Source organism: Petaurus breviceps, unplaced genomic scaffold, assembly GCF_028583685.1.
Source record: "Petaurus breviceps papuanus isolate PSGF00001 unplaced genomic scaffold, PetGlider_PUasm1.0 90654, whole genome shotgun sequence".
Lineage (NCBI taxonomy): Eukaryota > Metazoa > Chordata > Mammalia > Diprotodontia > Petauridae > Petaurus > Petaurus breviceps.
In genome coordinates this window covers 1,246,688-1,262,930 of record NW_027187301.1, presented here as the reverse complement: position 1 = coordinate 1,262,930, position 16,243 = coordinate 1,246,688, and the positions used below count along the sequence as shown (strand labels likewise).

General features: G+C 40.6%; 1 protein-coding gene across 2 annotated transcripts in view; it reads left to right on the top strand.

Annotated features, from left to right (window-relative positions):
- The window catches only part of SEMA5B (semaphorin 5B), a 196,136-nt gene that overhangs the window by 102,960 nt on the left and 76,933 nt on the right, over positions 1-16,243 (top strand). For both annotated transcript variants that reach the window (XM_069064937.1, XM_069064938.1), the window contains exon 2: positions 11,058-11,217. The gene's annotated coding sequence lies outside the window, so the exon portion shown is untranslated. The remainder of the gene's footprint in view (positions 1-11,057; positions 11,218-16,243) is intronic.

Here is a 16,243-nt window from a genome sequence, read left to right as displayed (position 1 = left end):
CAGCAGTTTGTGGAGACTGATAATATAAGAGAGGAAGGAAGATTTCCAAGGTTTCGAGCTTGAGTGACAGGGGAGAGTGACAGAGAACTGGAAGTCTAAAGAGGGGAAAGGGGGATGATTCTAGAGGAAAGAGGATGGGTTTGGTTTGGGGCCTGTTGAGTTGGAGAGGGGCATGCAGATGGAGATGTTCAATGGGCTTTTAGAAATCTGAGCTTCCAGTTCAAGGGAGAGACTGGGGCTGCAGATGTAGGTAAACAAGGCACCCTCTTTTCACAGATGCTCCACCACTCCATCCTTAGAGATGGCATGGCAGGTGGAGGGCTGGGGGAGGAGGAAGAAGGGCGGGCTCACAAGGACACAGAGTGGGGAAAAAAGAATGAAATATGGGAGCTAGGGAGAGGATTTAATTAAACCTCAGATATTTAACTATCTTAGTGAATTGCCTGGAATAAGAAAAAGTGGAAAAGATTGTTGCATTTGGAGTGAGAGATTGAATTCCTGCTTTATTACTTAGGGAATGACCTTGAGAAAGTCTCTTTTCCTCTCTGGGCCTCAGTTTCTCCATCTGTTCAATTGGGAGGATTGGACTAGAGGGCCTTTTCCAGCTCTGGCTCTATGAAGGCTTTACACTGAGCATCATTTCCCTTACTTCTTTCTCTCTCTATTGCTTGTCTCCAGAGATTGAAAAAAAGTAAGTCAGGACCCCCTTAGGGTTGGACTTAGATTCTACAGTCTTCCCTGTGTGCATGCACTCTCAGACCTCCTGGACCTAGACTCCTCTACAAGCCAGTCCCCCACAGGTCAACAGTGGCTTCTGTCTTGGCTGAGGCCCATGATGCCTCCCCACCCCCATCCCCATTCCCATGCTCCTCATGTTCCAGGCCCTCAAGGAACTTACAGTCCAATGATGTAACATGAAGGAAGGCAGAATCATGAGAACAAGTTAAACAACAATGACCACAACATCATCATCATCACCGTCATCATAGCTAGCATTTGCATAGTACTTTAATGTTTGCAAAATACTTTACAAATATCTCATTTTTATCTTCACAATAGCCTCACAATCCCCATTTTTACAAATTAGGAAACTGAGGCAAACAAAAGTGATTTGCTCAGGATTATATAACTAGTAAGTCTCTGAGGCTGAATTATGAACATGGGTCTTCCTGAGTTTAGGTTCAGCACTGTATGTACTGCCAAAACAAATAATTTTGAGACTGAAGAACTCCAATTAGCACAATGACCAACCATAATTCCAAAGGAACAATGTTACCTGCCTTTTGACAGAGAGATGGCATTCTCAGGGTGCAGAATGAGACATTTTTTTTTTGCCCAACTTGGGAATTTTTCTTTTTTTTTTTTTTTTGGCTTAACTATGCATATTTGTTGCAAGGATTTAGTTTTTCTTTCCCCTTTTTTTTCCAATGGGGAAAGGGGTAGAAGAGAAAATAGCTTTTTGTTAATTGAAAACAAATTAAAGAAAAATTTTAAAAATGAAGCCTTTCTACCTTGGTAAGACTTGCAAATTCTGTGCTCTTCTGACTCAACCTTCATCAACCTTGGGACATTTCCACAATGATGCATTAGAGGAAGATGTTAGTGGATACAGAGTGATACAGACAGGAGATAAAAATTTGGAATGGAACTATCATTTCTCTGGTATAGGGGATTTCTGAATTAAAAAAAAACCCCTTTACCAAGGCAAGTCACCACCTTCTCTGCAACTGAAAGTCTTGGAGAGCTGCTTGGAGCAGTGCCAAGTTAAATAAATTGCCTAGGGTATCCCAAGTTGCACATAGTAGGTGCTTTCAAAATGTTGATTGGTTGATTGTATTAGTTGCAGTCCTAGGTTTCTCTAAGAGAGTATTAGGTGTTGTAGGCAGGGCTTGAACCCAAGTGTTCCTGGCTTTAGAGATGGCTCTTGTGTTAGCAACCACACTAGCACACAGGGTGGGCTGCTAGCACAGGTTCTTTGATCTGCTTTTCTAAAGGAAAGACAGCTTTGAAGGGGTTAAAAATCTTTAATTAACAGACAGTAATAGATAAGTAGTCCAAGAAACAGAGTAACAGATACTTAGTACCAAGATCTGGGTTAAGGCACAGCCGGGGCCTCCTTAACAACAGCTAACCAGAGCCTCTTCTGGTCAAATCACAAAGAAACATTCTTCCCATGAGTGAGCCCCAAAGTAAAATACCAACCTCCCAGTATATATAGTTTTCAACTAACAGGCTTAAAGCCAGAAGGCATCACAACCTATGTGACTCAGTGCCTAATTGGCCCAGTGCAAAAGATGTGAAAGCCTTCCTGCAAGCAAGCCGCCCCTTAAGCAAGTTTCTCCCCAAGCAAACTCCTCCCCCAAGGCAATATAAATCTCCTTGAATATATATATATAGTTTTCACCTGATGGGCTCTATCTGACTCAGGATGTGTCACAGCTGTGAACCCGGCTAGAGCTCAAAGTAGCAAGACACCAGTGATTGAAATACCTGTGTATCTTTAGACCTGGGAACATGACCCATGTTCCAAGAGGAAAAGGAAAAAGACTATAAATGGACAGGGAAGATTTTATATTCCATTAACCCTTTAGCTTGCTATCCCCAGTATCCTACTGCCTGTTTCCAAAAGAGACGGAGAAGAGGACTCCAGAGGAAGGTTCCGAGAGAAGGTGGCACTTGGGTTGGGCCTGGAAGGAAGAGAGGGACTTCTACTGGTGGAACTGGGTGGGCCATTCAGATGGGTGGGGAAGTCATTCAACCATCCGAAGACTCCAGGTTGGAAGCTCTGTCTTCACCCATCCGAGGATGAAACAGAATATGGATCTTCCATTTTCCTACTCTGAAACAAGCATTCACCCCCTGCCACCTTTAGGGGAAAAAAAAAAGAGTTTCTAAGGGCTTTTACTTTCAGAAACTCTGTGGAAATAGAGAGGTTTAAAATAACCAACAAAAGGAGAAAGTTACAAAGTTACCTGAAGTCTAAAAAAAGCCCAATAGTAATAGTCAACATTGGTCTTCATTGAATTGTAAATGAAGTCAAGACAACTTTTTCTTATCTCGTCTTTCACCGATTCAACTCTTTATTTCCCCTGGGAGGGGTACCTGCCCAAACTCCTTCACCATTCCTTGTATTCTCTTCTCTGCTGTTGTTTACTCCTAGCCCCCCTCCCCCCCCATCTTCTTCTCCCTCTCATTCTTTCCTTCGACCCTGGGGATCCTGAGGTCCTATAATAGCTATTAATAGGGGGCTTCTTGTGTCAGATTTGTCTCCAATACAACTCCTGAAGCCTCACAGCAAAAATTAGCTGAAAGAGAACAGAGGGGGAAAGAAAGGAAGAAAGAAAGAGGGAAGGAAAGGAGGGAGGGAGGGAAGGAGGGGAAGAAGGGGGAAAAGAAAAGAAGGAAAAGGAAGGAAGGAAGGAAGGAAGGAAGGAAGGAAGGAAGGAAGGAAGGAAGGAAGGAAAGAAGGAAGAGAAAATACAAAAAGGGTACCAAACAGGACAATGTTGTTACTACTCAGATTGAATATATACTTTTAAAGAGAACCAGCTATAGACCAGAAGTTCACAATTCCATATGTAATCCTTTTTGTGCATTGAAATGTTCCTAAGATCTAAGGTCTATACAGCTGGAAGACACTATAAGGGCTATCGAGTCCAACTGGATCATTTTACAAATATTCACACAGTATCTGAGGATGGATTTAAATTAAGGTCCTCCTGAATCCAACTCTGAGACCTCTACAAGTTACTTCACATTTGTTCATGGTTGTTAAGTTTGTAGTAAAAAAAAAAAGAATCTTTATTTATTTTTTTAAAGAATCTTTAAAAAGAAAAGAAAGATCTTAGGAATAGGCTTTTTGGTGAAATGGAATAAGCACTGGGCTAGATTGTAGTCAGAAACCTGGGTTCTAGTCCTGACTCTGCCAGTAACTGACTGAGTGACCTTAGATAAGTCACTTCATCCCTAAGTCCCTCCCAGGTTCTCCTGGGGTTGACTACCCTTCTTGTTGCTTTTACATCATTTTTCAGTCATGTCTGCCTCTCCATGACTTCATTTGGGGTTTTCTTGACCAAGATGCTGGAGTGGTTTGCCATTTCCTTCTCCAGCTCATTTTACAAACAGGATTAAATGACTTGCCCAGGGTCACACAGCTAGGAAGTATCTGAAGCCTGATTTGAATTCAGGTAGATGAGTCTTCCTGACTACAGGCCTGGCACTCTATCTACTGTACCACCTAGCTGCCTCTTGGCCACCCTAAACTGATCCCTATCCCTATCAGAGGGATTGTCTAGCTCTGAAAATTTCATCATAATTCTTTGCTGATCCCAAAAGATGAGATATCAATCATTTATGTCTCAGTGTGGATTTTTAAAAACTACCATATCTCTTCCTGGGGGAAGGGGAAGATGGAGGGGGTGCATTTTAATTATCTCTGCTGAATGAAGGGCTTTTGTTACCTGTTAAAGAAATTTTAAGCTTGGGGGAGTGGGGCAGAGGAGTGTAAAAGAGACTTTCCCAAAGCTTCTGTAATCACAGTAGGCAGCCACCTACTCTGCCTATGAGTAAAGCTGACATTGATGGCTCTGTTGGCTAGGGCTGGGAAATGGCTGCAGGGAGACAGCATGATATGTAGCACAAGCCCTAGATCTAGAATGGGAAGGTCTGGCTTCCAATATTGACTCTGTTGTCGAGTGGCTCTGGGTGAGGCACTTTGCCTCTATTGGCCTCAGTTTCTTCAAGTGAAAAATGAAAAGGCCGGAGTAGCTAATTTTCAATGTCCCTTCAAACTCTAAATCCTAAGATACTTTTAGCTTCTCCTCCACCTCCCTCCCCCAGAGATAAGGGGTTTCTGTATGTTTCTGCTTTGTTTTGTTTTTACTCCATATTTATTCTGTGGGGGTTTTTCCCCTATTTTTAAACACTTTCATTTAAAGTTTTGGGTTCCAAATTCTATCCCTCCCTTTCGCCTTCTCTCCTCCCCTCCCTAAGATGGTGAACAGATAAAGATTATACATGTTCAATTATGTAAAATATTTCCATATGAGTCATTTTGTACAAGAAGACTCCAATAAAAGGGGAAAAAAAGAAAGTGAAAAAATAGCATGATTCAGTCTGTATTCAGTCAATATCAGTTCTTTCTCTGGAGGCAGATAGTTTCATCATGAATCCTTGGGATTGTCTTGGATCACTGTGTTGCTAAGAAGAGCTAAGTCATTCACAGTTGTTCATCTGACAATATTGCTGTTACTGTGTATAACATTCTCCTGGTACTGTTCACTTCACTATATATCAGTTCATGTAAGTCTTTCCAGATTTTTCTGAAAGCACCCTGCTCGTCATTTCTTACAGCACAATAATATTCCATTACAACCACATAGCACAGCTTGTTTAGCCATTCCCCAACTGAAGGAACTCTGTAGGTTTCTTCTCTTGACTTTTGAATAAACATCTGTATGCCTCTTCTTTGGTTTCTCCCTCCCTCTTTACCTCTTCCAGTGTCAGTCAAGATCTGCCTTCTGAGATGGGTAGAGAACTTGGCCTCACTCACTGGGACTGGACTTGCTTCTATAGTCTGGCAGGCCTTTCTGTCACCTGGCTTCCTAGGAGTCCTGAAACCTGACCTCACAGATTAGCTTGTTTACTGAATTTCGAGATTGGTGCCCATCCTACACCCCTATCCATTGTCTTATAATCTCTCCATCCTCCTTTCTAGCATCTGCCACCATATTTCTACTGCTATTTTACTAGCGGGAAGCCCATTTTTTTCTTTATTGGAACTCAGCCATCCTGTGTTTTAAGCAGGGATCATTTATTTATAGGAGGAAACGTAAATCCATAGATGACACAAAGGACTTAAGAAATTACAGTGTGGAAAATTTGTCTGGCCACTATACAGCTGGATGGCTCTCAAGATCTATAAACATGTCCCAGCAAAGTGTCGTGCACATAGTGGGGACTTAATAAATGCTGAACTTGGAACATTAAGCTTGGAGTCATAGGATCTGGTTCAAACCCTGGGTACCTGCTGCTGAATACCTTAGGCAAATCAGGCAACCTCCATGGGCTTCAGTTTCTTGATCCATAAATGAGAACTGACTGGCTGCTGATGTTCCTTCTAGCTTAGTGGGTCAATAACCACTCATCTAGGTCTTTGATCATTTGATCCCAAAATTTTATAGAAATTTTATTTTTAAACATATCTATAATGATATATCTCTATGTAAAACAATATTACGAACATACATGCATACGCATACACATGTGTGCATATGCCTTTCTATGCACACATAGATGTGTGCATATATGTGTACACAGTTACATGCATGTATGTAACTGTACACACATGCATGTGTGTCAGCTACATTTCCTTGGGCCTGCAATTTATTTATTTATTTATTTTTGTATGGATAATTCTTTTTACCAATATAGGTTAGCACCTTCTCAGTAACTTATTGGCTTAGAAAGTTGACTTAGCACACTGAGAAGTCAAGTGACTTGTCCAAGATCACACAGCCAGTTGGTGTCAGACACGAGACTTGAACCCAGGTCTTCCTAGCTATGAGGCCAGTCCTCTATCCACAAAACCAGGTCTCTTCTCAAGCAAGCACTCATCTACAAATATAGAGTATACAATATAAGCATACAAGGGAGTCAGAGGCTATATGCTTTGAACCTGGTATAACTCATTCATTAAGGTCTCAGTTTCTCCATCTATAAAATCCAGGGTTTTATAGCATTTAGATCAAGAGCACGGTTCTAGAATAGTAAGAGACCTGGGTCTAGAACTATTAAGGGTCTTTTGAGATCTTGACAGATGGGGAAACAGACCTGGGGAGGTTACTTACTCAAGGTAATACTCAAGCATCAGAAGTGGGATTTGAATCCAGGTCCTCCAGCCTCCAGAACCAATGCTTGTTCTCTGCCACATTGCCTTCCATCTATTCCTTCATTTTGCTGATGAGAAAACTGAGGTACAGAGGAATGAAATAATGCACCCAACGGTACAAGAGTTATCACTAGAGTCCTATAGTGTAGACATGTCATCTCTGGTCCCAAGTCCTATGATCCTCTATGGCAGTGATTTTCAAACTTATTAGTCTCAGAACCCATTTACACTCTTACAAATTATTGACAATTCTTCTGCACTCCTAAAAAAATATCAATGACCCACTTTGCACTTTTAAAAAATTAGTGAGGGTCTCAAAGAGATTTTGCTTATGTGGGGTTGTATCTATTGATATTTATCATAGAATGGAAATGATACATTTAAAACACTTATTCATTTAAAAATGGTGATGGTGACTGCATTGCATCTTGTTAACATAAATCATACTTTCTATGAAAAAAGAACTATATTTTCAAAATGAAAGTGAAAAGAGCGGCAGTTTCACATAGTTTCCACTAGATTCCAGATCTAGTGTTTTATTATGTTACACTGTCTCTAGGTGAGTGCCAGGGTCCCTTTTTAGCATCTTAGATACCTTTGAGTATATGAGGGGTCATCTCCATAGGTGGACATGCTGATTGCCACCCAAAGGTTTGTAGAAACCGTCACTGATATCATCCTGATTACTGACAAGGATGGCACCACAATCACAGAATCATTTATCTACAGCTGAGAGGGACCTTGGGGGCCATTTAGCCATTTATTTTAAAGATGAGGAAACTGAGTCTTGGAGAAGTTAAAGGACTTGTCCAAAGTCATTGTAACAGCAACCACAGTAGCACACAGAAGGGCTGCTAGCACAGGTTCTTTGATCTGCTTTTCTAAAGGAAAGGTAGCTTTAAAGAGGTTAACTCTCTTGCTTTAATTAACAGACAGATGAGTACAGATAAGTAGAAAGAAATGAGTATCCAAGAAAGGATCCAACAGACAGGGCTCTGTCTGAACAAAGTAATGCAAACATCTATATACACCACCGGACGGGGAAAGCACTAACATTTCAGTAGTCAGGGGACTCTTAACAAATGGCTGCTCAGAGTCCCATTCAGGGAATTAGAAGGTCCTTCTCATAAGTGAACCCCCTAAGTAAAGTACCAACCTCCCAATAGATAATAGTTTTCAAATAATAGACTCAGAGCCAGAAGGCACCACAACCCTTGTGACTCAGCATCTAATTATCTTAGTAACAAAAGGTGTGAAAGCCTTCCTAGAAGTAAGCTTCCCTGTAAGTAAGCCTTCCCCTAAGCAAGTTCCTCTTTAGGCAAGTTCCTCCCCCAATGGACTCTATGTGATTCAGGATGTATCACAGCTGTGAAAGTAGGAAGACATCTGTGATTGAAATACCTGCGTTCCTTTAGACCTGGGAACACGGCTCCTGTTCCAAGGGAAAAGGGGACACGTGGTCACATAGGCCTGTTAATGGAAAGGGAAGATCCTCCTATTCCATTAACATTACAGCCACACAGGTAATGAGGACCAGAGATAGGATTTGAACTCAGGTCCTTTGACTACAAATCCAGCTCTCTCCCACTGCACCAAACTCCACTTCCCTTCTTACTATATTTGGAAGCACTGTAGAATAGCTCCATGAGCTTGTCATGGGGAACTTCCACCAATTCCAGAAAAGAAGAATGGGTGTAATTTTAAAGCACTGGGGAGTATGCCATATAAGGGAATCTAATGGTAAATAATTTTGTAAAACAAATAATCACACTTCAATTGACCTTTGGGGCAGATAGAAATGTTCATCTATTTGGTTTTACTTAAGAGGAAGCAATAAAGGCAAACATTTGGGGCTGCATTGTGGGAGGTTGCTTAGGTCCCTGCCCCCTTTTCTGATTATAGTGACTGATTCTGAAGGTTTGGAGAAGAGAGAGGAGAAAAGAGAGGAAGCTGGCAGATGCTTCTGGATCAGAGTATTTGAATGACCTTGCATTATAAGGAATTTAATTCAGAGTCCCTCTTTACCTAAAGATCCAAAGATTGCCGGTCTCATTGTCTCCATTTCCCTCCCACTTTTCTCTTCACACCCAAAAATATCCATCGAGCAGCCGTTCTCAGAATGTGGACGTGGACCCCTAGGGGTCTCAAGACCTTTTCAAGGAGTCTGGGAGGTCAAAACCATTTTCATTGTAATACTAAGATGTTATTTTCCTATTAAAATACTCCTCCCTCATCCAGCTATTTATCTTTCTAAGGCTAGATTGTCTTCAGACATTTCAACCTACACAGCATATCGCAACAGATCAAATGCAAAAGCAGATATGAGAATCCAGCTGTTTTCTATTAAGCCAGACATTAAAAAGATTTGCAAAAATATGTAAAACTACCACTCTTTTCACTTTTGTTTTGGAAACATGGCTCTTTTTTCATAAAATAATATGATTTATGTTAACAAGATGTAATGGATTTGCTATCACTATTTTTAAATAAGTGTTTTAAAAATGTATCATTTTCATTTCTAATAAGATAAATATCAATAGATATAACCCCACATAACAAAATCTCTTTGGGGCCCTCAATAATTTTTTTTTGCCTTTTTGGAGGGCAATTGGGGTTAAATAACTTGCCCAAGGTTACACGGCTAGTTTTTTTTGTGTGGGTGTTAAGTATCTGAGGCTGGAACTGAACTCAGGTCCTCTTGACTCTGGGGCTGGCACATTACTCACTGTGCTACCTAGCTGCCCCTCTCAATAATTTTTAAGGGTGTAAAATGGGTCATAGATATTTTTTAAGAGTGCAAAAGAATTGTCAGTAATTTTTAAGAGCATAAATGGGTTCTGAGACCATTGAGATCCATAACGGACCATAGGATTTGGGGTAAAAGAGGTCATCTCTAGATGATCTAGTCCAACCTCCTCATTTTAGAGATGAAACTGAGGCTCAGACAGGTTTGACAACTTTATCTAGATCACACAAGTAGTAAGTGACAGAGTCAGGATTTGAGTCCAGGTTTTCTGAATCCATTCCTTGACATTTATTTTTTAACATGTGCACGCATTTTTTTTCCTCTAAGATTGCTTCTAGACCTATTGCTATGTTCCTAAGAGCCTATGTCTCTTCCCTTCTTGACCCAGTATTTTTTGGTGACTTGCTGGATAGTCAACCCACTACTGATGTTCCTTCTCCAGAGAAGGTACCTTCTCGGGCTGGTGTTGCTGTTCCACAGGATGTCTATCCACAGGGTTCCACAGGATGTCTATGCAGCATGTAGGGGTGTTCAAGGAGAACTAGCTCATCTGGTGTGAGGGCCCATAGAACCCCTCTTAGGGCTGCTCATTCATCTTTGGTGTCCACCTTCACCCAACTCTCACCCCTTGCTCCAAGAAGCTATAACTTGCTCAGTGACCACACCCTGGCAGAACCTTCTCAGCAGGCAGATAGGCTACACCAGGCTGAGGGTAACTGACAGTCTTCAAATCCCTCTCATCATGTCTACCCCAAATATGTGAAGACTTCCCCCAGTGGAATGAGCAAATGAGAACAATTTGTTCCAAGGCCGAAGCAGGTGCTGTGGAGTACTGAGAGTTTGGTCAGACATCAGACACCAAAGTCATTCACTACATCATGGGCCATCGCCTGACTTTTTTCCTGCCACCTGACTTTGATGACTCAGGAAGAGAGTGAGACTGATGACTTTGTGCAACTCTGCCTCCCTTAAATCCAATTCATACTCAAGTCAAGACATCACCTATCATGTCATTAGTCTCTTTGAAAATGAAGGGGGAACAACAATATAGCATGTGTATGAGTAAGCAAACAGCTAGACAATGAGAAGCCTCATGGTGTCATGGAAAGAACACTCTTGGAATGTTGGAGTTAAGAACCCTGGGTCTAAGTGTTGATACTTACTGCTGTTGGACTCTGTGCAGTTTGCCTCACTTTTCTCAGTTTCTTCATCTGTAAAATGGAGATAGTAAACTTTTACTATTTACTTTGCTCATTGATTGTGACAAGTGTCTTGTAAACTATAAAATGCTATAAAATATGAGTTATTAATATGTTTGTACCTTTATATAGACTCTAGATGCTATGTCATTCCTCACAGATAATCTGTGTCTCTTCTGCTTAATATTGATATATGACATCATTGAATATGTTGTTCCCACAGTGAGTCATTCTGGTCTATCCTTGACACTGCTGCACCTGGATACATCGTGGCTTTGCTTCTTTTCCAGCTGCCCAATTTATTCTTGGGTAGTTTGATCTCCCAGCCATTAATCCAAGACATGAATGGACAGTGAGGTGTTTGCTTCATTGACAAGTCAGGGGTAAGTACTTTGGGGGTAGTGGTAGGTAGGGAGGGAGATGGGGATAGGAAAGAGTAAATCTTTAAGGGTAAAAACTAGTCACAATATCCTGTCCATCTTGGAGTGTTAAGGGAAGCCATCTGAATTTCTCTGATTAATCTATAAAGCCTTTATGGAAGAGGTGAGGTTTCCAGGAATTTATAATTTAAATTTTAGAAGAGAGATCTGGGTGAATTGTAAGCAGTGATGTGCAGAAGCTAGCTTGTACCTCTGGATAATTGTTAAATTTTCGGTGTTAACATTTACACCTTGGAAATCAGCAAATGCTCTAAATCAGGGTTTGACAAATTGTTTTGTTGATTGAATAGACTTAAAAAAGTGATGGAGAAAATGTTAGTAATGTAGATTAAACTGAAAAGTGTGTCATGCATACATTTTCTTTTCCTGGATATCTGGTTGTTAAATATTTACCAGCATAGCCCTGGCTATAGGAAAAGGAAAAGGATGTCTAAGCTCACAGTACAACTAGGAGAAAGTTGGGGAATAATATAGTTTTTTTAATTGGTTAAACATTCCTTATACAATTTTATTTATACTGTTAAATTGTTTAATCAACCACTTGTTTACAGATAGAAAACCAAACTTCAACCCTGCCCACACTAAATTATCTTAAGTTCTGAATATTTAGGGTCCCAATATGATTTTACTCTATACCAATGGTTTCCATCCAGGGATAATATTGGAAAAGTTAGAAAATAGAATAGAACTATAATGAGAAGGCAGATCCATTTTGCTTTGTGGCATTTAGGTTGTAAAGTAGACAGACAGCTGGACTTGGAATAAGGAGGACCTGAGCTCAAATTCCAATTTATACACTTATTCGTGGCCATGGGAAAGTCAGTTGACTTTTGTCCATCTCAATTTCCTCATCTGTAAAATAGGGATAATAATAGCACTTACCTCAGGACTGTTGTGAGGATCAAATGAGGAAATACACGTGCTTTACAAACTTTAAAGTGTATATAAATGTCCGCTATTATTAAATTTATATAATCCAAGTCCTCTCTGAAAAGAAGAATGATATAACCCTTGGAACCTAGTACATATTTATCTTCAACCAAAGGTTTGCAGATCTGGGTCCTTGACTCAATCACTACCAGGAAAGAGAAAGGCTGATTTGACCATGTGTGTGTATCTTGTATGCACACTCATTTCAACCTTGGCACCCATCCTAAAAGCCTTTTTTGTCATCATGCAGTAAGTAGACACATAGAATACCTGCACGTGCTCTGAAGTAGAGAGTGAGGCAGGCCCCCCTGTTTCTTGTCATCAGGCCCTTCCAAAGGTAGGCTCATGGGGCAGCTAGGTGGTGCAGTGAATAGAGTTCAGATTTGACCTCAGACACTTAACACAGAAAAATTAGCCATGTGACCTTGGGCAAGTCACTTAACCTACCTTCCCCCCTTCCAAAAAGCAAAACAAACAAACAAAAAAATAAGACAGGCTCATTGAACATGGGTGCTCCCAGGACAGAATTGTCATTGGCCAGTCTCCTTATTACACAGAGATTCAACCAACCACAAAACCATGCCAGGGGACTGTTCTCTCCATTTTGTGACCATTGTACAAGGAACAAAGTGGCCCACTTACAAAAGCACCAAAGGAAGTGTCCTCAGCTTAGGAGACCTGGGTTCTTGGTCTCTACTTGTCATTAACTAATGTTACCTTAGTGATGTCACAATCTCTCTGGGCCTCCCTGTAAAATAAAGCTGTTTGATGATATAAAAGCTCATTTATATAACGCTTAAAATACTTGGCTCCCAACAACCCTAAAAAGTCCCTAATGCAAGTATTGTCCCTATTTTACAAATAATTATCATTTACAGACCCTTTAAGGTTTATAAAAGACTTTTCTCACTATATTCATTGGAAGTCAACAGTGTATCATTATCTTCATACGACGGATGAGGAAACTGAGGCCCGCTCATTAGTTGTTGTCCTTCATACTCAGAGAAGACCAAAATGACACCACAATGTCAGGGTCAATATACAGTGTGTCTGATCGTGGTTGATCAGACCAAACACAAGCTTGGAAGGCACTGGCTGAGCACAAATAGTCCATTCGAACTGGAGTGGAGATGTCTCCTAGGAGCCAAATGAATTGCCTGTGGCCACACAGTTAAGTGTTTAGAGTTATTAAAAGAGTAAAGCATTTATTAAGTTTCAAAACCAAGTCTTGTAGGAAGACCATGAAGAGCAATGAAATTGCAAATGAGCTGAGGCTGGTAGGGAAAGTAAAGGATAATTTTAGATTGGGATCTCCTTTAGGGCAGGAACTGTCTTTTGCTTTTACTTTGTATCTCCAGTGTTTTTGCACAGTGACTGGCACATAATAGATGCTTAATATGGATTGATGAAAAGGCAGGGAATAGGAAAACCAGGTATAATGGGAGGAAAATAGGGACAGGAGCATTGCTTAAAGAGATGGAATGTAACAGGTACCTGGGAGAAGTTGAGACATCTCTTATTCTGTTTCTTTTCTTTGCCAAGGAGAATGGAAAGGATAGAACAAAAATATCTAATTGGTAATAAAAATCTAAGATAGGTAGGCAGATTGTAAGAGAAGTCCTAGCCACCCTTGATGAGTTTAAGGCAATAGACTCAGACTAACTGTATCCTAGGTTACTAAAAGAGCAGGTAAAAAGGGTTGCTGAATCATTTCCATTGCTCATTAAAAGATGGTGGAGAACAGGGAAAGAGCTTCAAGACTTGAAAAGGACAAATATTGTCCTGATTTTCAAAACAAAACAAAATAAAAACCAAAAACAGGAGAAGAGACTCTTGGAATCTTGTCATGTAGCCAGTGAGTTTGGCTTCATGTTCTAGAAAAATTCTAGAGTGTATTGTTACAGGAATGAGTTTCAAAAATCTAGAAAAGGGCATTGTGGTCACAAAGTCAGCAAGGCTTCTTCAAAAAGGGGTAATTAATATGTCAACATTCTTTGGCAGGATAAGTGGGTTGGTAGAATAGGGAAATGCTAGAAACACAATTTACCTGATTCTAGCAAAGGCTTTGATAAAGTTTCTCATTCTATTTCCGTGGACAAAATGGTGAGACATGGGACAAATGATAATATAGATGGATTCAGAAGAAAGAGTTGAATGATGTGATCCAAAGAATAATAATTAATGGTTCAATGTCATTTTGGTAGAAGATCTCTAGCAAACAACCCAGAGATCCGTGTTAGAGCTTGTACTGTTTAAGGGGATGATGATGGTGGTGATGGTGGTGGTGGTGATGATGATGATGATGATGATGATGATAGTGATGATAATGATAATGGTGATGATGATGATGATGGTGATGGTGATGGTGGTGATGGTGGTGGTGGTGATGGTGGTGGTGGTGATGAAAACTAGCATTTACATAATGCTTTAGGTTTGCAAAGTACTTTACAAATGTTATCTCATTTTATCCTTGAAGTGACCTTGGGAGGTAGAAACTATAATTATCTCTGTTTTATAGATGAGCAAAACACGTAAACTGAGTCAAATAGAGGTTAAAGTGACTTGGTCAGGGGCATACAGCTAGTAAGTGTCTGAGACCAGATTTAGATTCAGATCTTTCTGACTCCAGGTCCACTGTGCCACATGGCTGCTTTATTTAGCATATTTATCTAAATACTTAACCTGTTATCAATGGCTTGAATAAAGGCTTCAATGGCATGCTTATCAAATTTGAGGAGGACAAAGAAGGATAGCTAATGCATTGTATGGGATGACAGAGTTAGGATCCAAGAAAATCTCAGTAAGATAAGATGATGGCTTTAAAAATTGGGTTCAAAAAAATCAATGTTGTAAATCCAAAATGGCGGAGGTCTGACTATACTGCTTTTATATGGGAAAAAAGGGATTTTAGTGGATTGTAAGCTCAATATAAGTCAACCATGGGATATGGTAGCCAAAAAACTATAACATCCCCAATTTCTTCAATACCTTTTATCATCCTGGCCCCACTCTTCTGCATGTTCTTCCCAGCTTATCATTGTTGAAGAGGCTGGGGATGTTTTGCCTGGAGAGGAAAAGACTTTGTAGTAACATGTTAGCTGTCTTCAAATATTTAATGGGTAGTTACATGGAAGAGTGAATTAGATGTGTTCTGCCTAGTCCCAGAGGGCACAACTAGGAGCAGTGGATGAAAGAAAGACAGATGTGTGCTTCAGACACAGAACACTTCCTGCCTGAGCTATCCCAAAGTGCAGTGGGCTGCCTTGGGAGGGACAACTCCCGTGTTCCTTCGCTAGAACTTTTCAAGCAAAGGCTAGATGATAACTTGTTGGGCACATGGTAGAGAGGATTCCATTTCAGGTACATATTGGATTAAATGGCCCCTGGTGGGCCCTTTGGATGCTGGGATTCTGTGGTTGGGGGACTCCAAGTCTGACATTCTTTCTACACCACTCTCTCAGTAAGGAAACTGAGGCCTGAAGTTAAATCCACATAATGAGCATTTGTTAAGCATTTAGTATGATTAGTTGAGGTGTCTGGGTGGCTCAGTGGATAGAATACCGAGCCCGGAGTCAGGAAGACCACAGCACAGATGCTTAATAGTTGTGCAACCCTGGGCAAGTCACTTAACATGTTTGCCTCAGTTTCCCCATCTGTAAAATGAGCTGGAGAAGGAAATGGAAAACCATTCCAGTGTCTTTGCCAAGAAACCCCCCCCAAAAGGGGTCACAAAGAGTCAGATGTGACTGAAAAATGACTAAAAAACAAAAACATGTGCTAAGCACTGGAGATATATTGTTGTTTAGTTGTTTCAGACTCAAAAATGTATGTGCCACATGATAGAGTTCCTGACTCTGAAATCAATTAACCTGTCCAACACCCCGGGCTTTCTCTAAGGTCCTTCACCACCCTTATACTCCATGATTCTACATCACTGTCATTCATCCATCTTCCCTGAGGGTTTCAAATGTAGTTAGAAGGATGGTGAAAAAAAGCTTTTTGATGATTAACAAGCCAACGTCCATTGGTGGCTTCCCTT